General features: G+C 42.3%; 1 pseudogene across 1 annotated transcript in view; it reads left to right on the forward strand.

The window, feature by feature from the left end:
- The first annotated feature begins 834 nt into the window (after positions 1-834).
- Positions 835-25,130, forward strand: part of LOC311043185 (transmembrane protein 266-like) — a 75,205-nt pseudogene continuing 50,909 nt past the window's right edge. Inside the window, exons 1-2 of the transcript in view lie at positions 835-869; positions 3,318-3,509. The product of the transcript in view is annotated as a transmembrane protein 266-like (transcript). The remainder of the gene's footprint in view (positions 870-3,317; positions 3,510-25,130) is intronic.

A 25,130-nucleotide genomic window follows, 5' to 3' on the forward strand; every position in this document is an offset into this window, starting at 1 on the left:
CATTCATGCACATACTGTACTTAGTTTAGGTTACAGACTGTAAACCCTGTATGATAAAATGTCCACATGTGCTTTCTTGACCCAAGCAAACCTGAGCAGTGTGTTTGTGTGCTGTGCCCACCTGACTGCCCGTTGTGGGTAGCGCACCCCTAAAAGATGCCTGGAGTTCCCAGGGATCAGCCGGGTCACTGATCAGCTACTGGGCTCATTGCGCTTGCTCACTGCCACATGCTCATCCTTGTGATGTGTCGTGTTCTTGGTCTGTTTTGGATGTTCTGCCTTTCCATCACATAAGCCTTTGTTTATTGTTAAATGGCCTCCCGACGTATTTTTTAGTTGGTTGCACTGGTGCACCACAAAAGATATACAATTTAACTTAAGTTTTTTTTTTTTTTAAGTTACCTAGTATTACTTTAACCACTTTAGACATTATTTTATACTTTGGCTATTCAAAAATAGCAGATACAAGCTCATAACGCGACACCAAGTGCTGCGCTATGAGCTTGTAATTTGTGCAAATCTCTGAATATATATTTTTTAAAGTGAACATTTGTAACTCAAATCTTTGCTTCTGGGGGTCCCTGGAACTAAATATTTTGAGATGGGGGGTCCACAGCCAAATACATATAATTTTGACATGAAAAAGTTTGAGAACCACTGATATTAAAGCAACATAAATGTTTCAGAAACCTGTTAGGATTTAGAAGACATTTGTAGAATCGGCCTCAGGTCTTAATGGGTTAACCAAGACGCCAGAGTAAGACTTATGATTCATAGCATCCATTCAATTGTTTCTCCTCATCCATGTAGACATGTTTTCTCATGGGTCACGTCATGTGTCCCCCACACGCCCATGTGGCATGTGACAGGTGTGATCCCATCGCAAAGACTGTCTCTGGCTTCTTTTAGATTTCATCTCATAGTCACCTCGTCCTCTTCCTGTTCGTCCTGTTTTTTCGTCTCTCTCGCCCTCTTCTTATCGCTCTCGCTTCCTCCCAATCCTCCTCCTCTGCCCCCACATCCCCTGTCCCCCTCCGTTCCCGAGCTTGCTTGGCGTGGTTTGAGGGGAGAGTGTGTGCTGAGGGAAGGGGAGGGGTGGGGGATGGCGGAGTGCAGACGTCACAACACACAACATAAACCAGCATCTGCTCTGCTTTAAAAATGCACCACACACACGCACGCACGCACGCACGCACACACACACACACGTTTAACGTTGACCTCTAAATGCCGATAACCCCACCTGAATGTTTGAATTTCTCTTGTGAGTTTCAGCCAGGACAATTGTCTTTTTCTCGAATTCTACTACACTACACTTGTGGGGGATATTTGGCCCCACAAGTATAGTAATACAAGTACACACACACAGCCGGTATGCAGCGGTATGGGACACACATGGGTGCACATCCGTGCTCTGGTGTGATGGTCTAGTTCAGGGGTCTTCAACAGGGGGTCCGGGACCCCTAGGGAGTCCTCAGAGTTACTACAGGGGGGCCACCAAATCGCTGGGTGATAGGATATATTTTTTTTACGTTAACTACTAGAGCCATATAGCATCTCTATTCCGAGGGGAACATTAGCCGAAAATAGCGGCCTGCGTTGCTAGTTGTTATAAGCTTGCAGATCGGCTATTTTTGTCGAAAAGGTTTGGTGTAGAGGGAAAAAGCCCCTTAGCAAACTAAGTACAGAGTGAAAGGTCAAGTTTACTAAACTAGGCTTAAGTGGGTTTAAGTGGTTAAATGTCTGGTAATAAACAAAAAACATGAATTTACACAGCACTGATGATAGTGCTGTCAAACAAGTCTATGAAGCTATCTATGAAATCTATGAAAAAGTTCAATCTGTAACACAGTGTTATACAACATGCAGTGGGGGTCCCTGCTTCATCTCTCTCAGCTAAGGGGTCCTTGGCCTGAAAAACTTTCAAAACCCCTGGTCTAGCTCTTAAACAAGCGTGGCCTGCACGCCTGCAGACTGGCACTTTATTTATAATAAGATGAACGTCATGGAGAAGACAACAAACTAACTGTGACTTTCAACTGTTTATTCAAGTTTTGGAATAAAATATTTACATTTTGCATATCCAATATTTAAAAGATTGAAATATGGCCTTTGGACTGTAAATGGTAGCATTATAGCCTAACTGCACTCAGAGAATAACACAGCTTTTGAATATTTTGTTTTAATTCAAAGTGTTGATGCATATAAGACAGTATTCCACGATGCCCAATAATTACCATACTTAGTTTACTAATGCACTCACTCATTATGTATACTTATTTGTTCTTTATACTTATTTTTAGAGATGTTCTCTATGTGCTGTTCTGAAGGTTAACAGTCTCTTCTCTCTCCATTGTCACGAATCAGGACTAAGGTATGCTAGGTTATCAGGGATGCTAGGTTCTCAGGGATGATAGGTTCTCAGGGATGATAGGTTCTAAGGGATAGGTTCTCAGGGATGATAGGTTCTCAGGGATGATAGGTTCTCAGGGATGATAGGTTCTCAGGGATGATAGGTTCTCAGGGATGATAGGTTCTAAGGGATAGGTTCTCAGGGATGCTAGGTTCTCAGGGATAGGTTCTCAGGGATGCTATAGGTTCACACACAGGGCCACTGGGATGCTGGGTTCACTGGGATGCTAGGTTTACTAGGATGCTAGGTTCACTGGGGATGCTAGGTTCACTGGGATGCTAGGTTCACTGGGATGCTAGGTTCACTGGGATGCTAGGTTCACTGGGATGCTAGGTTCACTGGGATGCTAGGTTTACTAGGATGCTAGGTTCACTGGGGATGCTAGGTTATGCTAGGTTCTCAGGGACACTAGCTTCACTGGGATTCTAGGTTCTCAGGGACACTAGGTTCACTGGGATGCTAGGTTCACTGGGATGCTAGGTTCTCAGGACACTAGGTTCACTGGGATGCTAGGTTCTCAGGGACTACGTTCACTGGGATGCTAGGTTCTCAGGGACACTAGGTTCACTGGGATGCTAGGTTTTCAGGGACTACGTTCACTGGGATGCTAGGTTCTCAGGGACACTAGGTTCACTGGGATGCTAGGTTTTCATGCATGCTAAGTTAACAAGGATGCTAGGTTCACTAGGATGCTAGGTTCTCATGGATGCATCTTGCTTAAGTGTTCCTGTTTTCCTGTGTGCGTGTGCATGTGCGTGTGCGTGCGTGTGTATTGTATGTGTGTGTGTGTGTGTGTGTGTGTGTGTGTGTGTGTGTGTGTGTGTGTGTGTGTGTGTGTGTGTGTGTGTGTGTGTGTGTGTGTGTGTGTGTGTGTGTGTGTGTGTGTGTGTGTGTGTGTGTGTAGAGAGGTGGAGCAGGTGGGGGTATCGGACCTGGAGATCATCTCTCAGCCGGTAGAGGAGAAGGCGTATGCCAGGTCGGTGCCGGTGCAGCTGGTGAGTTTTGGCTACAGAGACCTTCCTCTGGCAGCGCTGGACTTGTCCCTGGCCGGATCCCAGCTGCTCTCCAACGCCGACGACGAGGAGAACAGAGAGGGGTGAGTGAGCCACCGCTGGACGTCATACATTTACATCTATTGTCGCTGTCAGGCAGAAATATCTTATCTCCATATTTTAACTTTTTGTTTCTTTTCGTAAATGAATGTCCTACTTGATAATACTACAGCGTACAGCGTCACACAAAAGCATCAAAAGTAGCAGATCTGGGCCCCGGATGGCTGGCGGAACGGTCCAGGCACCTAGGCTGCTAATGCGCGGGTTCGAGTCCAGTTCCCGACGACCTTTGCTGCGGGTCACTCCCCATATCTCTCTCCCCATTTCCTGTCACTCTACTGTATTCTATCAAATAAAGGCAGAAAAGGGCAAATAAATAAATCGCCAAGCTCGAAACGCGGTGTGAAGTGACAAGTTTCGAGCTTGTCGATCTGCCATTTTTGCTAATTTTGAAAAGTAACAGTTTTGGACATAATGAGGGTTCCACCCGACAGAGACGATACAAATGCGAGACAAGGCTTTTTGGGGTAATATAAGGAAGCAAAACTTGCGCAAACCTATACAGACCGACTAGTGAATCGGAGAAGAACATGGGTCGACTAATGAGCAGGAAAGGACTCCATGCACACTATCTTCTTCACTTGTTGCAAACAGAAATAATGCAATCACTTCAAGTCCAGATGAAACGGCATTTTGAAAATATCAGTAACAGGATAAGCAGATGGGACATAACATTGTGAGGAATTTGATATTCGCAAAAAGTATTAAAGGATCTACACCATGAATTTAAAAAATAATAATAATATTTAATATCATATTGTTTATCTCCCTCAAACGTTTTTCAAAAGGTTTGAGCCTAAATCAAACCTCAGATATACTCATTCCACGGGGCGAGCCAGTTTGTATGCATGTTATCTCCTGGTTCTGTGTGGAAAAAGTAAAAAAAAAAGAAAAAGAAAAAACTTTTCTTTTTTGGGGGGGTTGGAACTGAAAAACGGGAGGTATTGTACCCTGACGTGACGTCACGTCAGGGTGCAAATCAGTTTGGCCTGTTTTGAGACCAATTTACAGAAAACGCCAGATTTGCTGTGAACGCCTGAGTGTTCAAACTGGGGTATTTTTGGGGATAGAAGAGAGTTAGGGGAGACCAAAAACACACAAAAAAGAAGAAAAAGTTAAAATTCATGGTGCAGTCCCTTTAAAACGATTATTTCACAATTTATTGGGGGGAAAGCAATACTTCGATCCCACACAGCTTGGTGAACGAATGTGCGGTAGATATACACACAAAGGACAGTTAATAAGACATGTTACATGTTTACATTACCGTTCTCCTTACCGTAGAGGGTTTTCCCTTTATGTGTAATGTTACCTTTAAGACTGAATACACACCTCCACGTAATTGTCTGTGCGACAGTTGTTGTTATAATTTTTGGTCTGAAAATAAACTACAGTATGAGCATATCATCTCCGTCCTTTCCTAAACCGCATTCCTACAAATGCATTGTTTTCTTTTTCTTTTAGATTTTCATATACCCTTTACGTTATCACATATCTAAATCATACAGTAGACTATATACCGTATAGAATTATAAGCAAACTTTCCTTACTGTTTCTCTGAGCCGACGGAAGCATCATAGCAGTAAATCGTTTTTAAATGAAGGGTGCGTTACTCAGACATGGTGAGTGCATCCATGGCCATAAATAAATGCACTTCACATACTACAAGGCCTAATAAATCTAGTTTCCCCTCTTGCTCAATAGGGCCAGATATGAGCCTATTAAATTATTTACCATTACTGGGTCGGAGACTTGAATGCATCTAATAATGTCACTGTGCTAGACCACTGTTGCCAGGCATGTAATAAACATAAATTGAAGAAATGGTCGGTACGTGTTTCTATGGTTCTATGTGGATCACACGCACCGAAGCTCCATTTATACTCCTGTTTTGAAAGTGTATCGTTGGTGTCGGTCAGAAACCTCTTATCTCTCATGTTTCTTTGTAAATGAATGCCCCTACTTGATCACACTAAAGCGTCACACAAAAGTATCAAAAGTAGCAGATCTGCAAGCGACACGTTTTGAGCTTGTAGATCTGCTACTTTTGCTGTTTTTGAATTTGAATCCTGAAAACAGTTTTGGTCATACTGTATGAGATCTCCATTCGACAGAGACAATATCTATGTACGTAGTGGGGCAGCAGTCGCTCAAAACGGTAGACCGGCCTCTTGGGAATCGGAAGGTTCCCGGTTCGATCCCCGCCCCTGTTCCCCTACATTAGTGCTGAAGTGTCCTTGAGCAGTGACACAGAACCCCTAACTGCACCTGATGAGCTGGTTGGTGCCTTGCCTGGTCTCCTCCACAGTCGGTGGTGTAAATGGGTGAATGTAATGCTCATTGTAAAGCATTTTGGATAGGGTACCATTTAGGTAGGTTTTATTCTTCAGAAAAAGTGCGCAAGCATTGATTAAAAACAGAGAACGATCAGAAGTATCTGTAAAGTATCTGTACAGTATAAATGGGCCTCAACAGTAGTTGTGAACTGAATCATATTTTATCGCCAGTAGCTCCCAGAGTCACTGTAATCTTGTACAGTATATATATCAGCACATACTTATTGTTGAAGAAAATTAACTGCTCTGACACAGCACACCCTATGAATCTGTGTATTGATCATTTTATGTATTTGTCCTTCATTTAGCGCTTGAGCCCTATTTAAAAATTGTGGCAATAACTGATCTATAAGCTCACATTGCGACATATTGTGAGCTTGTAGATCAGATTTTTTGCTATTTGTGGAAATGTTTTCGTAAGTATTTGTAAATAGAGATATGCGTTCGCCTCGTTTCACACAGGCACTGACAAAATATCTTGACAGCGCCGGGATTGCAAACTATCGTGAGCCAAACCTGTGACTATGGATGTGCTGTTGTGTTCCTCATGTGGCCGTGTCAGCAATATTCTAATGACAACATGCAATTTTGACTAATGACAGCCACATATGAAATCTCTCTTATTTGGTGAACCGTGTAGATTGCATAGGATGCACAGAATCCTAACAACATGCCGTTCCTGTAGAGGGTTTTTCCTTTTCATTAGGCAGGCGTTTTTAGTCAGTTAAAGGGATATTTCACTTTCAAAAAAACTTTTGGTCATTTTATGGTCTACTCAGGCTTTAGTGAGCCCTCCAGACCGTTTTTAAGTTGCTTTATTCAGTATTTAGATATTTGATATTCATTTTACCAGCCACGCCCCCTTCCTATACAAACCCATTATAACTTAAAACTCAATTTTTAACCTGTTTAACCATCAAAAACACCCGTCCTTGGTTCTGGTGACTCACCCTGCCCTCCTAATGCGTGAGGGGGCCGTGTTTTTTTTATTACTTTTTTCATTTATTTTTAATATATATTTTTTGTATTTAATTTTTTCATTTTCCAAAAAAAAATATTAAAAATAAATGAAAAAAGTAATAAAAAAAACACGGCCCCCTCACGCATTAGGAGGGCAGGGTGAGTCACCAGAACCAAGGACGGGTGTTTTTGATGGTTAAACAGGTTAAAAATTGAGTTTTAAGTTATAATGGGTTTGTATAGGAAGGGGGCGTGGCTGGTAAAATGAATATCAAATATCTAAATACTGAATAAAGCAACTTAAAAACGGTCTGGAGGGCTCACTAAAGCCTGAGTAGACCATAAAATGACCAAAAGTTTTTTTGAAAGTGAAATATCCCTTTAACACCAGATTAACTTCCGCTGTTGTGTCAAACTTCTGAACTTCTGGCACTTGCACTTGCTCTGTTTATTTGTTTGTTTTTCTTTCTTGTTTTTGTTTTGTTCTTAAACTATATATATACTAGACCATACCCGGTCGGCGCAGCCGTGGTGGGATATACGCACATGATCTGGCAACCCGGGAGGCAGTTTGTCCCATAGCTGGGCAGCCGCAGCTATGGGACGACATTCTTTGACACAAAAACGCTAATAAGAAGCTGAGATTTGATGAAATTGAAAAACGGGCTTCACAGTTAAGTTCAGATGGTAATGGTCAATGGCTGTGTGCAAAATCAGAGCAATTGGTCCAGCCAGTGGGGAGAACCGGGTAGCTTCACCACCACCACCACTACAAACGCACGCACAGAGGTTACTAGAATTATAGTAGGATATATATATATATATATATATATATATGCTGTCAACTTTTTTTTATCCCACGATTTTGTAACCCATATTTTTTCACCCAGTGCCAATTGCCTATGTAATCATGGGCGCTACTCTCCCTCTGCCAGCCTAGGGAGGGCCCAAGCTGAAGGATATATTTAAAAAAATATATATATATTCTTTTACTATCAGTTAAAGGTAGGGTAAGTGATTTGCTTTTGTTAAAATAAGTGTTAAATAGCTCTATATTCTGGTAGTACTCATTGCTATAGAGTGTTTTTTCAGTAAAAGGAGTCTCCCATGTCTCTCCAGCTCTTTATTAAACAGAAAATGCATTTTCAGTGCTCTCTCCTGATTGGCTTAAACTTTGTCACATACCTGAAAATGTACTACATTATGTTTATCTGTGACCAAACATACGCTCTGTATCACTTAGTGTTTGAGTAACTGTTGCACCCCAATTTGATAGCGCTGCAAAGGCTTAGCAGCCTGTTGGGGACCCACTTTTTTACGTGCGATCCTTAGACTTAGAGTACTTGTGAACTCCCAAAAAACAATAAGTGATTGTGTGAGATATGATGGCATGCAGCCAACTGGGATTTGAATTAATTAAACTGATTCAGGGTGTTTCTCTCATAGTGAATGGAAAGTGACTGTGATTTAATTAATTCACGCTGTTCTCATCACCGCTGGTGCTACTAGCTTTTGGACAAATAATATTTCAAGTAACACCTTGAAATATTCATACTCACTGAACAAGCGTGAGTATGAAAAAATGAAAATCTGTAAGGGAACATTTTCTACTGTACTTTGTGCACCTGGAGCCCCCCCCCCAACAAAAAAAAAACATTGAGACAATGTGATGTGGAAATAATTGTGTAATCAAGTGGAACTGCTTCGCTGTGCATAATAAAAAATAAGTTGCAAGTAACTTGACTCAAAGAAACAAAGTAGGATTGAGAAGGCTCAATCTTTGCTTCATGCTTCATGAGTTACTGCAGAATCCTGCCTGTAGACGGAGGGATGAGACCTCATCTAGTTTCACCAGATGATCAGAGATCTCTGCCTACTGATACATCTGATACACCAATGCAAAGACTTTAGTGTGGTCCTTGATATTGGAATGGTACCAGGATTGGTTTTCAAAGCAATGGGTGTGGGTTTGTTAGCACTGGTTTTCTCCGCTGTTCTATTCATTTAGATTTCCCCAAGACTAGAGCCAATCAGATTAGAGAGAGAACCACTCAACGTAAACACTTATACTTGGTAGGGTGCGTTCGGAAATGCGCACCGGGAGCGCACTCGCCTATTAGTTTGTATGGGCCAGTGCGCTCAGTGCTTGATTTCCGAACGCACCCTTAGTTGTATGAAAAGAAGGTTTGAGAGAAACTAAGGTGGCTAAAATATATACTATAACTTGCTATTATTTAAATAAGTTAAATGAGTTGTGTATAGGAGTAGATGTGAGACGTATACTGTATAGAGTAGTGTCTCCTGTTTGTAGACACACGCTTAGACACACACGCATGCACAAATGTCCCATATTATACATGATAACCATCAATCTAGAGTTCTCAAATTCTACCCGAACCCGACCGGGCCCGACCCGACCCGACATTTTCGGGCCGAGCCGGGCCTCAAAACTATGCTAATTGGTCGGGCCGAACCGAGCCTCGGGCTCCATGAAAAAAAAAAAATATATATTTTTTTTTTAATGATTTTTTTAAATAATAATAATAATAGATAAATACACATTCAGACATTCAGAACAGGAAAAAAAAATCTTATTTTTCCCCCCTCGGGTTTTTTCGGGCTTTCGGGCCTAACATGATGGTAATACTCGGGTTCGGGCCGAGCCTCGGGCCGGCCCAGTCGGGCCCAGTTAGGGCCGAGCCTTAATTTTCAGGCCCGTTGAGAACTCTACATCAATCGACTATTAAGTGTCTCCTTAAGCCCTTGACCCGCTGTCACCCCAATTCTACATGATGTCCATTTATCATTGGATGACACCCCCTGGCTTGTCCAGCATCCATATGTTAACTACAATCAATTAATCACATCACTCTGAATATCCGCCTGCCGTCCTCTCTCCCTCTCTGTGGGACAATTACAGCCAGTGGTGCTACTCAAGTACTGTACTTAAGTACAATTTTGAGGTCGTTTTACTTTGCCTGAGTTTTTAAATATTTCAATACTTTATACTTACTCCCCTACATCTCTGAGCCAGATATTGTACTACTCCACTACAATTATTTGACAGCTTTAGCTTAGTACTAATTACTTTTACTGATTTAGATTATTAATAAAAAAACATACACTGACCAATTAAGCTCTATTTAATATTTTATACAAATATTAAAAAATAACCGATCTACAAGCTTGAGAGCTTGTAGATCAGCTGTGTGAAATGGGGCATTCTGCGCTATTTACTTTGGTACTTTAAGTATTGTTTTGATGCCAATACTTTTACTCAGGTAAAACTTTTCAGGTAAAAGTATTGCAACTTTTACTTAAGGAAAAATAAAAACAGCCTTTCTCACAGCTGACACCCTGCCTGCACACCCCAATAATACAGCATGTGCTATGTCATCATAATCACTCACCAACTGTGAAACACTCTGCTCAGCCCTAAAACTTCTACAAGTTCTGATTTAGCACTTATTATTACATCTATAACCACAGCGGTCATTTGCACACTTTCAGAGTTACAAATGGATGTTTCACTGTCTACAATATGTGCCTGAGAATCACCATGGTCCCTGCAACTTTGAAGGTCACTGCAACACCACTCAGTTTGTCTGAGTTTACGGCAAAAATAAAACGTGTACGGTTTTAGAAATGTGTGTTCTCATAATTCAAATGGAGCTATTAATTATATGACTGCATAAACTCCTGAAGTAGCTTCATTACAGAGGAGATTGATTGGAAAATACACACACAAATTGCTGGTTCTTCAGCTGTTCTTCAGTGGTTCTTAAGGGTGGTTGTAGTTCTATAATATAGCACCACTGTCATACAAATAACCTGTTCAGACTCTGTATGGTTCTTTAGAGGTTCTGCTGGTTCTCCAGTTTAGTTTAGACACCTCTAATCGTTCTATAGCACCATTTGACAAAGGTTCTACTGTATATAGCACCTTTAAGATACAGTAGGTGCTATACAGTAGCACCAAAAGAGGTTCCCATGTGATTATGATCCAAAGAGACACTTTTGGTGCTATTTAGCACATTTTTTGTTTAGTTATAATACGTCATCTGGAAACAGCTCCCACTGTGAGATTCTTTGGCAGATAGTACCCAGTAAAAAATTATGCACTTTCAGAGTTACAAATGGTTAAATGAACACTGAGGATTTCACTGTGTAGGTGCCTGAGAATCACGATGGTCCCTGCAACTTTGAAGGTCACTGCAACACTCAGTGTGTCGGCAAAAATAAGATGGAATAAATCGTGTACGGTTTTAGAAATGTGTGTTTTCACATAATTCAAAAGGATACAGCTGCCTGCGGTATGAATAATATGACATTCTCAGTGTGCGGTGCAATTTAGGCATTTAGCAGACACTTTTATCCAGGGCAACTAACAATAAACAAGGGAAATAATCACATAAATAGAGTGCAGAGAGAACAATGTGGTACCTAACGAAACTAGGATACCAAGTAAACAATGCATCTGTCTAATCAACATGATCAACAAAAACTAGACTAAAATGTTAGTGAGGGACAAGTGGAGAAGAGATCCAGTAGAACTAAAAGACAAGTAATTTTATGCTTGGTTGCGCTAGGGTGTGCATGCTCAAAATAGCAGATCTACAAGCTCACAACGCGTCGCGCTTGTTGTGAGCTTGTAGATCGGCTATTTTCAGCATGCAACCAAGTGTAAAATCAAGCATTACGACGCCATCAAGGCACCGTCAAAATACATTTTAGTCAACTAAATCAACTGTAGATTTAGTCGACTATAGTCTTATGATATTTTCTCGACTGAAACTATACAAAAACTAAAACATTTCAGATGATTAAAATATGACTAAAACTAAATTACATTATATTCAAAAGACTATGACTAAAACTACCGGTAAATCAAAATTTGCTGTCAAAATCAACACTATAAAGTATGTCGGTAAACAGCAATGCTAACTAACTAATTAACATGATTAACATTTGTGGTCAAGAAAAACAAATCAAGAAACAAAATACCATGAGAACAAGTGACCAAGACATGTCTGCATATAGCCATATCTTGGTCAGTCACTAGCAAATATAGCATCAGTTGGTAAATATAGCAGTCTACAGAGCAAAACGCAGTGCTTGTTTATCAGATTCAGCGTGGATACAAGCAGTGCTGGTCTGGCATATGGATAGTATATGAGGTCATGCAGTGCAGGTCTAGCATATGGACAGTGTATGAGGTCATTTTTACAGATGTCCTTATGATTAGTCACAATATTAGCAGTTTGTATTTTTTCCTGTTCAAACTTGGCCGTCCAAGCCATCCTGTCCAGCCGTTGTGACTCAAACGTGGGTCTGACTGTGAGCTCGCAGTTGGACATACACAAACACCATAAGCCTAAGACCAGGATCCAACATGCACACACGCATGCACGTGCACACACACACATGGATTCACGTTCACACACTCGCACACACGCACATGTATACAAGCACGCACGCACACACGCACGCACACATGCACACAAACACACGCACGCGTGTTCGCATGCATGCGCGCTCTAATGCATGCAAGCACGCAATGCATGCACACAGTCACACACAGACATGCACACAGTTAAACTATCTTGCTTAAACAGTTTGTGCACACACATATGCAGCTAAATGTATACTTACAGTACATTAACCTTCTGATATGCACACACACACACACACACACACACACACACACACACACACACACACACACACACACACACACACACACACACACACACACACACACACACACGACGAGCCGCCTCGTCGTCCAAGTGCTCCGTTTGACACCAAATCAGGCCTCAGTCCATTGGGTCCCCTCAGCTCGCCAGAACAGATGGGATTCCACAGACACACCGTCAACGGTGGCCAACGGTGACACTGACGCCACGCGGCACGATGTCACAGCCAAACCCTGTACACAACAAGATCTATAATAGGAAGATACTATATTATCAATATAATATAGTATCTTATCACTATAATATCAATTATTTGGGGGTTCAACCATGTACTGGCCCGTCTAATATTGGATTCATTGCATACCGACCACTGAAAACCTTATGCCCATACCTAACACCATGCCAAAAATCTAAAACTTGTCACCAAGTGCACAATCCTCATGAATTCCCTCCCAGCTATCCTAATATTTCCTCTTTTTCACCCCCCCAGGCATTCGCCTAGGTTGCCTAGAAACACCCCTGCTGGTGATGACCAAGTTGAAGAAGACTCTTTAAACAATAGATTTATCAGTGGAGTGAAGGTTATTTTACCAGTGGGTTCCATTCATCCTGGCTGCGTTTAATGCGACAGGTCACTATTTCACATTAACCACAGTCATTAGTACAAAATGTCTGCCTGTAAAAACCCTGCCAGCACCAGTTGTAAAACTCATCATTCTGTCCTTTAGCTTAATGAGATTCCATTTAAAGCCAGCGAGCGTGAGCCGCAGATACGCTGTATCTTGTTACATCTCCACTACATATTAATTGCTACGCTAATAACCCCACATTAATTTACGTTAAGTTAACCAAGCCGTGCATTTGGGCTTTCATTGGAAACTTTTAAATGAGCGTTGGTATGTAACATGGAGGGCTACCGAGTGTAAAAACCAAAATGCTGCCTTAGCTTGACTGCTCCAATTGTGTCAGTCAGAAGGCTTAAGTCAATTTGCAGGAACGGGTAGGTGAATATGTGTCTCCAAAAAACATTGCTGGCAAATAGGGATGCACAATATTGACATTTTCGCCGATATCCAATTACCAATTAAGGTCAAATCAAGAATCAAGAATAAGCCAGTATCGACCGATACAATACTGTTATTGCAGTACGAGTTTCTAGTAGACTTTACTTTACACCTGTTATACAGTAACTGTGATTCTGGGTGCAGATGCAGACTTAAAAAAAACTGGGAAATCTTATTACCTGATTTATTAGGCCTACTGATGCAAAATGATCAAAATAAAGTAATTGTCAAATAATTGTCATGGAGAAAAAAGTACAATATTTGTTTCTGAGATGTAAAGGAGTTGATCTATGATGTCATATTGAAAAATGGAAGTACCTAAAAATCATCAAGTACAGATACTTTCCACTACTGGCCCCTTGCACTATAACTTCATGTTTCACTGCGGCTGTTCACCGCCCCGTGTGCATGAGCGATTCCCAGTAAACCACTTTGGCGCTCTCGCTTTCCATAACGTCCCTCTCGTTATAGGAATCGCTACTGTGTTTGATTACGGAATGTCGCAATAACGCGCAAACATCGCCGCAGCCTCGCGTCTGCATTGGCGTTACAGAGCGGCAGCATGAAACCAGCCGTTTCCTGAGTTCTGTGCGTCTGGCAAGAAGGAGCAATCGCTGAACTCACCTTTAGGGAAATGGGGCAAGGGAAATTACTCTTTCTTTTTTTATGGCTGTGTGGAATGAGGAACTGAAGTCGGGAGAAATAGAGACGGGCCGCGGTGAGTTCAATCCACAGCCATCAAAATGATAACGTATCAGGGAGAGGAATCTGTCGCCCGCTCCACTGACTCTCCCAGGGAGAGTGGATTGCCTTTCCTCCCACAGCCCGTATTAAGCCTGATTACGACTTTGTCGCACCGCGGTGTCGCGCGTTGAAAATGGCCGACCTACAAGCTCACTACGCGTTGCGGATGCGACGCGTTGTGAGCTTGTAGGTCGGCTATTTTCTGAGCATAAGTTAGGCATTAGGAGTTTCATTGGCTCCCCGAGGAGAAGGGCCGTAGTGTGCACTGGGGGGGGGGGGGGCGGCGAGGCTCGCGTGGCAGCGATGTTTGGCAAAGAGCAAGTGTGTGTGTGTGTGTGAGAGTGCGTCTGCTCTGGAAATTGAGAATGTCACGGTCACAGCGTAGGTGCTCTATCAACACAGTGACGCTTCATTGAGACTGAGGAGTGCAGAAGTGATGGTGCCGCTGCTGTATAGCAGCCTTGGACTTTTTGAAGGGGTTTGTCCTCATCTCTCCAGGTCTGACAAACGTTTTAAGGCTTCCAGTTCAGTCAGAGAACTTTCCATGTGTCCTTTGGGATGTTTTTTTTTTGGTCACACAGCAGCTACATTTGCACATACTGTGCGTGAAATGTGTCCGCTGCATTTACTCATCCCAACTATCAGTGGTGTGTGTGTGTGTGTGTGTGTGTGTGTGTGTGTGTGTGTGTGTGTGTGTGTGTGTGTGTGTGTGTGTGTGTGTGTGTGTGTGTGTGTGTGTGTGTGTGTGTGTGTGTGTGTGTGTGTGTGTGTGTGTGTGTGTGTGTGTGTGTGTGTGTGTGTGTGTGTGGTAGTTGTAGTAATAGTTGTAGTAGTTCGAACGGAACAGGTAGTAATGAAGAGAAAACTCTCCAAGCCGTCACAGTGTCATGATGACGTTTCCACTGTGTCAGCCATGTTGGCAGTCAGTGTTGGGCTTTTTACAAAAGAAAAGAAAAGTAATTGATTACTCATTACTCTGTTCAAAAGAAATAATATTTCTTTACCTCCCTGCCAACAGTAACATGTGTAATTTGGTTCAATTTGAGTTAAATGAGCACTCAGGATGACTCAGTGTAGTGATCGTTATGCAATCCTCTTATAATAATGGTTCATTTCATACTGTATGTCTGTTTACACCATCCTGTCTGTCATCCCTCATTAGACCTTCACCACTGATTATGTCCTTTTTCCTCCCTCCCTCTCTCCCCACCTTCCTCCCTTCATTCTCTCCTTGCTAGCTTCCTTTTCTTTGTAGACGTACACAAAATAAACGCCAGGAAAAAAAGAGAAAAAAGGGAGGTTAAGTATCACAGCATTCAAAATTATAACAAACAGACAAACATCACACAGGGAGAAGAGTAGATTTTGAGAACGCCACAACCCCACAGCCGCCGCCCCCCACACGTAGTTCAGTAACCACTGAGATACTGCAGGCCGCATCTCATGAGTCTATTCATTACAATGCACCATAACCGCAGGCACAAGAGGCACCGTCAGGAACGACTAGGTTCATCACAGTAACCGTAGGAGAGGATGGAAGGTTTGAAGCACCCACACGATGCGGATGTGATGCATTGCAAGCCTGTAGATCATTGTTTCCCAAACTTTTTAGCTTGAGACCCAAACTAGGGACTTGTAAATCGGCTATTTTCTCTACTTCTTAAAACATTTTTTAATGAAATTTCCTTGATTTATTATTTATTTATAACATTTATTTTGGGGGGAATTATTTGAAAGTCTTTTGAAATAATAATGGATACAAAAGGGATATTTACCTGCGACCCAAAAATGGGTCCCGACCCACTGTTTGGGAACCACTGCTGTAGATCAGCTATTTTTCAGTGGGCGTACATGGTCGTGCGACGGGGCATACGTCTCCTCTCTGAGCAGAGAGAAGGGGGCGACATTGGGGGAGGGGGGGGCAGGGAACAGGGAGGCGGTTAGTTCTCCGCTAGCATCGGGGGGGCAGCTCTAGCTGCAGTGTTAGCAGTTTGGCCAGTGCCATGGTAAGTGGAGTTAGGTTATTAATAGAGTTGAGAGCATCCATCTTCCTGTCTGGAAGGAGCGAGGTGGCGTGGGTTTGTGTTCAGCGTTTTCACACCCGCCCACTCTCCCTCCAGTCATCAAGATGCTCCTCTTTGTTTGTTTGCTCGCTCCGTTTTTTTTGCAGGTCGGAGAGCGTTGTTGTTGGTTTCTTTTTTTTTCTCCCTCTCCGAGAATTTCAGCTTGGACTGGTTGCAGGACGAGTGTGTTTGTGTGTTCGCTGCTTAGCGTATTACTATACTTGTGTGAGGATTATGTCCCCACAAGTATAGTAGAGTAAGTATTTGGTAATTATGGTTCATTCAAGTATGGCTTGAAACTAAAATAACAAAAACCCACGGAAATAAAATAAAATATTCGTTTTGTTTTTTTCCCACCACCATATGTGATGTCATGCATTCTTTCATCCTACCATTATCAGCTTCTATCAATCAAAGCTTTCGTCATACAGCTGAAACACCTGAAAAACTAAAACTAAGACGAAAATAGACGAAATTCGGGTGGGGGTGTGTGATTTTTTTGGGCTATAGCCTATAATGACAACCCCAAAATATGGACTTCAGGTTGAAAGTGGTTCAACTTTATTTTAGTGGTACTGCAAAGCAGAACACTGAGGCCGTGCAGTGTCTAATGCCCTTCAGATTCAAGAGAGAGAGAGAGAGAGAGAGAGAGAGAGAGAGAGAGAGAGAGACACACACACAGAGAGATGACTCTTTTCCTCTACAAAGGGTAACCAAGACTTTCCAGAACATGTGAAGTTCTATGATGTTTTTTACCTTTTTATTTTGTTACCCAAACAACCCCTGAAGGGGGAGGTACGCCATAAAAAACAAAAGTGAAAATAGATTATCTGTTTAGATTGTCTCTATTAGCTTTTTTTGTGGGGACATTTCTAAACTGCGTTCTGAGTTTGGGATTCCCAGAAACTCAGGCCTAGTAGCCTACTACCTACTGAGCAGGGCCCAAATTAGGCTCTGATTTGAAGACAAATCCAGAACCTGTGAAATGCGTTTCACTGCACGGCACTGACAGTACGCTGAGTTGTTGTAGTGGAAAACAGCCAAAAAGAGAACACCTTGGTGTGGTGTGAGTTGTGTCAGATGCCGTCCCGGTGACGTGCGCCCTGTTTGCCAGACCAACAGACAGACACATATGTTGACACTGTGACACTGTGACATGGCTGCTCCAAAACGTTGGGAGCGCTGGGTCCCATGCAGCACCAGATGGCGCGTCTAAATCTGTGAGCAGGAGAAAAGATACAAGATGTTCCTATCCCATGCCACCCACCAGCCACGGGCCAAAGGTCCAAAATACAACAAACTGGCCTGGTTTGCAAAATTCAGAGAATGTTTGGGGGCGGGGATAGACAGGGAGAATGCTAGGAGGTGGGGAGAGAATGCTAGGAGGTGGGGAGAGACAGGGAGAATGCTAGGAGGTGGGGAGAGACGGGGGATAATGCTAGGAGGTGGGGAGAGACGGGGGAGAATGCTAGGAGGTGGGGAGAGACGGGGAGAATGCTAGGAGGTGGGGAGAGATGGGGGAGAATGCTAGGAGGTGGGGAGAGACGGGGAGAGTGCTAGGAGGTGGGGAGAGACGGGGGAGAATGCTAGGAGGTGGGGAGAGACGGGGATAATGCTAGGAGGTGGGGAGAGACGGGGAGAATGCTAGGAGGTGGGGAGAGACGGGGGAGAATGCTAGGAGGTGGGGAGAGACGGGGAGAGTGCTAGGAGGTGGGGAGAGATGGGGAGAATGCTAGGAGGTGGGGAGAGCCGGGGGAGAATGCTAGGAGGTGGGGAGAGACGGGGAGAATGCTAGGAGGTGGGGAGAGAATGCTTTGGAGGTGGGGAGAGAATGCTAGGAGTTGGGGAGAGACGGGGAGAATGCTGGGTTGAAAACAACAAGCATCAACAGCAATCCAGCAATCCACCAATCTAGGACTGGTAGCAGGTGTTGGTGTTAAGGACATGTTGTAGAAGATGCCCCTGTTGTTGGGAGAGGAGGTGGCTCTGTGACATCACTTAGGTCACTGATGGTTCTCACACTTTATTAATTATAAGATTCCCCATGACTCTGAGCGTGTACAAATGGAACCGATTGGACGCGTAATATGGTTCTGTTTGTACACTCTAGGAGTTACAGACCTGTAAGGGCCTATTTAGAACACCCTCAAGGAACCCTGAGGGTCCCTGGACCCCACTCTGAGAACCACTGGCCTCCTCGTATTTATCAGATTTCATAGAGCCGTACATCCCAGCCAGAGCCCTGAGGTCAGCTGACCAGTTTCTCTTGAATGTGCCCAAAACTAGTTCTATAAAGTTCTATAGAGGTGACCGGGCCTTTGCTGGCCCCACCCGGTCCCTCCATATTCGCTCTACTCCTTCACCAGAGGCCTTTAAATGTGCTTTATAAATATTGAGTTGAGTTGAGGTCATGCTTTTGTTCCCCTAAAACTTGAAAGCCACCTGTGTGAATGCTAAAGCTGTAAAGTTGCCATATCATTGTACAGCAAATGGTGGTAATAGCCGATTTACAAGCTCACAATGAATCAAATGCTCACGTGTTGTGATCCTTGTGGGGTTTTTTTATGTTCTGAAAATGTTCGCCTATAATTACATTCCCCAAATAGCGATGCCAGATTAAAAGTGATTAAGTTCAAGTGTCCCAAAGTTAATTAACTTCAGAATCAGAATCTTTATTGTCACAGGTTTACAGAAGTAAAAAAGTGGGTGAAATTATTTTTTGTGCAATGTTCTATTGCTTTTGTTATTCCCATAGAAACAAAGAAAGGGAAGAAGAAGAAGGGGGGCGGGGCAAGGGGGAAGAGAGATCAAAATCAACAAACAAATGATCTACATATTTACACATAGTACCTGAGGTAAGATATAAAGGTGCGTGAGCATTATAGCAGCAGATGTATACTATACGTGATACTATGGACATTAGTTAAAGTAATACTAGGTAACTTTTTCAACAAAACTAAAGTTAAATTGTACATCTTTTGTGAGTGGCAAATGTTTCACAACACCCACTCCATGAATTTCACCTTCGAAAGCCTTTTCTATATAATTTCTATTGAAAAGGTGGCTCGGTGAGCCTTTCTCGCGAAAATGACATCATCCGGCCGGAAAACGGAAACGGAAATGCACCGGTTTCCTGTTTGGCCAGGAACTACCGCACCGGTTTACTGTTTGGCCAGGAACTACCACGCTAATAACAAAAAGGAATCTCACGCTGTTTTTAAGAAATTGTAGGATTTGAAGATCGAAAAACAACAGAAAAAGAAAACACAGCTCACGGTAACTAAAGCTCCACTGGCTAAGAGAAACGATCCACAGATAGCATAAAACAATTAAAAGAATGCGTTTTGAACCGCTTCCGTCTTCCGGTGAAAACAAATGGAATTCTGGGTAACGGAGGAATAAACGAACGGCCTGCAGTGACGGTAATGACCAGCAGAGGCTGCTAAAAATCGTTATTTGTGGACCTGCATTGTATTACTTTAAGGTGTGAGAAAAACACAAAAAGTTGGCAAAAAAAAGTCTGAGCAAAATGTCAGCGCGTGTCGACCGCATAATCCACATAAGTTAAACTGACACTGGTATAATCCGCAGGCAGGTCCAAGGAAGAGCAAAAGTCTAAGACCAGCCTGACGACAGGCTGGTCTTGTTCAGCAGTCTGACGGCTGCCGGGTGGAAGCTGTTCATGAACCTGGTGGTGTTGCTCTTGATACTGCGGTAGGCCTCCTGGCCCGGCCGCTGTCGTTGTAGGGGTTTGAACAGTTTGTGGCTGGGGTGGTGCTTGTCCTTGATGATGCGCTGGGCTTTGAATACTTGGGAACCAGTTTTAAATTGAGACCAATGACCTTGAATCATGAGCTAACTTTGACGTTCTTGTTTGGGCGGACAGACCTCTGATTTCACGCTTGTGTCACCATGACTCAGCCATAACCATATAAGGAGTTCCCAATGCAGCTACACCCAAATATGGAGTATACCTCTTGCATTAAAAAAAGTTACTAAAGTAAATGTAGAGGTAAGTGAGTAAAAGTATTAAAGTAACTCGTTACTACGCACCTCTGACTCTGACCCTAACGTTGCTAGTGATGGAGTATGTGCTCTGTGGAATAATGTGTTCTTAGAAGGGCGTTCGCTCGGTCGAGTCAATTTGGGCTGACTTAATTAGAAAGCAGCTGGACGCTGCGTGAGCGGGCGACCTGGGAGCGGCGAGCGGTATTCTTGTTATCTCCCGGGCCTCCTAATCCGTTCGCCACAGGGACGACTGCAGCCGCCAATAAAGTGTCCAAACAAAGGGCTCGCTGTGTGTCAAGAATTTAGTTTTCCCATCTGTTTTTTAGGATTGGTGGGCCCTGTTCATGTAGGCATAAAACAGACAGAAGTAATGTGGTTATTAAACCTGCAATAACTTTGCTCCTACCCGGTATTTGAACCCAGGTGCCCAATCGTTTACTGTTGAGCTATATTGTTTTGGAAGGGGAGTTATTTCCATTTGAGTTTCATGCAAAACCTCTTATTAACTAGTAGTGGTCCCACCCAATCATGGGATCTAAGTCAACTACCAGCACACTCTATGCTGCTTGTGTTAGCAGCTGAAGCAGCCATGTCCCAAGGCGACCCTGTATATAGTACTGATGTTGTTGTGGCGGCCACATTCAGCCCCTAAATAGACATAGTTAGGATCACCTTGAGAGAGAGAGAGAAAGAGTGAGAGAGAGAGAGAGAGAGAGAGAGAGAGAGAGAGAGAGAGAGAGAGAGAGAGAGAGAGAGAGAGAGAGAGAGAGAGAGAGAGAGAGAGAGAGAGAGAGAGAGAGAGAGAGAGAGAGAGAGAGAGAGAGAGAGAGAGAGAGAGAGGGACAGACAGACAGACAGACACTGCTTACAGCATAAGTTTGTGGTACTTTTACTTTACTTACTTAGTATTAACATTTCTCAATACGTTATACGTATTCTCCTACTTTTTACTCCACTACAGTTATTTGAAAAACCTTTGTTACAATTTACTTTGATTTTAGATTATTATTTTAAAACATACATTAACCACTTTATATTTTATACTTTCTCCATTCGAAAATAGTCACATTGTGACGTGTTGTTTTTGAAAAAGTTAATACGGTAGTTTAAGTATTTAGATGGCAATACTTTTGTGCTGCTTGCTACTACGGTAACATTTTGAATACAGGACTTTCACTTAGCAGAGTACTTTTTAGTTGTGGTATTGCTACTTTTACTTACTGCAAGTAAAACATCTAATTTCTTCTTCCACCACTGGTGAGTGGTTAATATTCACAGACATGCAAAGTGTGAGATTGCCTTTCTGGCTAAGAGAGAAGTAGATGAATTGTCCAGGGAAATCCCTATTAATGCAGAGCAGCTTGTCAGCTTCAGTGCACATGTCAGCAGATCTATCTCCATTTAGACCACTATTAAAAGCTAATTTCCCCATCCAAGAGCAACTTGGACATTCATTTATGGGGTACAGTATTGAACTGGGACTGCACAATATATCTAACATGTATCGTCATTGCATTATCAACGTGTGCGATGTGCATATCACAAAGACTTTTACATGACTTTTACATTTTGCAAAATAGATTATTTAACTTGTTTTCAGGTTTGTTATTCATTTCAACAATCCAGGTATAAATGATGTTTTTGTTTAGATTAGAGGAAAATGTTTTCAGTGGAGCAGTGAGAAGCTGTATTGCGCTGCTGTGCTGCCTTTGGCGACCGCAGGATCAATAAGGGTCTTCTGTTATGTTCTTATTAATCAGGACTACAGACTCATGCCCACATTTCTTATGCACATTTCCAGTAATTTGCAATGGTTGCTCTATCGTAGAGAGGTAGAGAGGACAGGAGAGATGCAACGTTTGTAACAGTTAAGCCCTATTTCTATACTTGTGTACTGCATGAATACTTTTTTCCCATATTTTATTCTTTTTAAAATGTTTGACTTTAATTTGATGAAGTCAGTGATCAGGCTGAAACCTTGGATTTGGAGTCATAGATATGTCATACAGGAGTGACATGATAGATGACTGACATCACAGGCTGGCCATCCATGGATATCAAAGGATCTTTGATCTCAGATTTCAGTCCAGAACTACACTGTTCTCATGTAGATCCTAAGATCCACATGATTACATTTTCTTTTAATTTAAATGGTATAATGTTTTGTTTTGTTGAGTTGTCATTAGCTCATTGACCGCCAGAGTTAAAAAGATGTCTATAGCTGTCCTCGCCAGCGATTCTGAGCGTTTTCAGTAACCTTTGAAAGATCATAGAATATCATTCTTCTCACAACGATCCACCTGCCGCACTATTTTTGAAATAAAGTGAAAACTTGTGCAAAACTTTGAATATATATATAAGGCGAACATTTGTAAATCAAATCTTTGCTTCTGGGGGTCCCTGGAACAAAATATTTTGAGATGGGGGTCCGCGGCCAAATCATTTTGGGGGTCCCTGGCACGAAAAAGTTTGAGAACCACTGCTGTAAGTAATTGGTCAAGGCTGTGATGCGGCTGTTTTGTTCTAAATCTTGCAGGATAAAAGCATATCTCTGAGCCACAGTGTAGATTGGTAACCTTGTGCTTGTGTATCCAGAGAACGTGCAGTTTGCCACTCTGTGGTGCTGATGTGTTGTAATCAATGGTGCAGGGGGTCGCATTGGTACTGTAATGGAGAACCTTTCAAATGTAAAATTAATTAGCTGCAATCTCACTACATCAGGGGAAACTCAGCATATATTTTGTGCTTAGTTGGTACACTCATTCATCCGTGCTTGTTTTAGCATGAAGCAGTGTGGGTATTGCGTGTGTGTGTGTGTGTGTGTGTGTGTGTGTGTGTGTGTGTGTGTGTGTGTGTGTGTGTGTGTGTGTGTGTGTGTGTGTGTGTGTGTGTGTGTGTGTGTGTGTGTGTGTGTGTGTGTGTGTGTGTGTGTGTGTGTGTGTGTGTGTGTGTGTGTGTGTGTGTGTGTGTGTGCGCGTGTGTGTGTGTGTGTGTGTGCGTGTGTGTGTGTGTGTGTGTGTGTGTACTTGTATTATTATACTTGTGAGGACCAATTGTCCCCACAAGTACAGTATCATTTGAGAGCTAGACATACAAGATAAATGGTTGTTTTATGGCAAAAATAAAAATTGGTTTTACAATAAAGCGATACATTTAGAGGTTAGGTTTAGGGGTTAGGGTTGGCATTATGCGTAATTCATTTGATCTACGAGCTCACGACACGTTGTGCGCTTGTAGATCGGCTAATTTTTGACAATAGCCGAAGACAACTGAAAACGGCATTCATAAAATCGCTGTCGCTCCTCACAAGTATAGTGATACAAAACGTGTGTGTGTGAGTGTTGAATTGTGGGATTTGAATTGTGCAACCCTGTGGAAGACACATTTTGTTTGTGGGGGAGGATTAACCCATTCAATCCGGGAATGCTGTGTCATTTTTTGTGATTTATTTTTAGCTATAACCATTATTTTATGCTTTGGGCTATTTTGGGCTAATTTTTGTTTTGAAAAATCATTTAAATGTGTGCAAATCTTTGAATATATATATTTTAAAGCGAACATTTCTAACTCAAATCTTTGCTTCTGGGGATTCTACCAACTGATTCTAAATCAGTTTTTTTTTTAAACGTATGTTGCTATAATCAATGGTTCTCAGAACATTTTCACGTCAAGGACACCCAAAATTATATGTATTTGGCCACGGGCCCCCATCTCAAATATTTAGTTCCAGGGACCCCCCATAAGCAAAGATTTGAGTTTCAAATGTTCGCTTGTATCTGCTATTTTTGAATAGCCAAAGTATGGTTAAAGTGGTTGAAATCTCAAATGACAGATGCTTTCCCGGTGTTGATGGGTTAAAGTGGGTGCAACGGCTGTCAAAGTGTTCCGTCCCGGTCGTTGTGTATTCGTCAGGTGAAATTCAACGTGTCGTCAGCAAGACAGTGATTCGTCATTAGAGACAGTTCTGCTCCATTGCTTCAAGAAGGAGGCACATTTCTCTCACACCGCATTCTTTCATTCTTTCTCTTGTCGAAACTAAGCACATTCCCAAAGCCAGTAGTGGTGGGAAGTACATTTACTCAAGTACTGTGCTTAAGTTCACATTGTACTTTCTACTCCAATACAATTATTTGAAAATATGAATTACTAGTTACATTGTAGACATAGGTTATTACAAAACATGACATTAACCAATTAAACCCTATTTTATACTTTGTCTATTTGAAAATAGCAGATCTACAAGCTCACATATACTTTGAGTATATTTTGATGCCAGCCCTTTTGTACTTTTACTCAACTAAAATGTTGAATACAGCACTTTTTACTAGTAATTCTATATTGCTTCTACTTAAGTAAAAAAGAAGATTGAGTACTTCTTCCACCACTGTCAGCAGACAGTGATTCGTCATTAGAGAGACAGAGTTCTGGTCCATCGCATCGGAAAGGAGGCAGCTTTCTCTCTCCTGGATCTTTCATTCTTGTCTGTCGAAATCAGATTCCCAAAGCGACGGAGAGAGAGCTCGCACGCTCCTCAGCAATAAAATACACCTTTACAGTCCATTCATCATCAAGGCTTTTTAAAGGGTTGTGACAGTAATGTTTGACAACCACAAGCCCAGGAGAAACAGACCGGTACAATATGTGACAGGGTGAAACAAAGGTAGCGTATGAGAACTCACATTTCAAATAGATTGCAAAGTTCATAGTTTTTCTTCAAGTTACATGATCAAAACT

The sequence above is a fragment of the Gymnoscopelus microlampas genome, assembly GCF_963454915.1.
Source record: "Gymnoscopelus microlampas genome assembly, chromosome: 1".
NCBI lineage: Eukaryota > Metazoa > Chordata > Actinopteri > Myctophiformes > Myctophidae > Gymnoscopelus > Gymnoscopelus microlampas.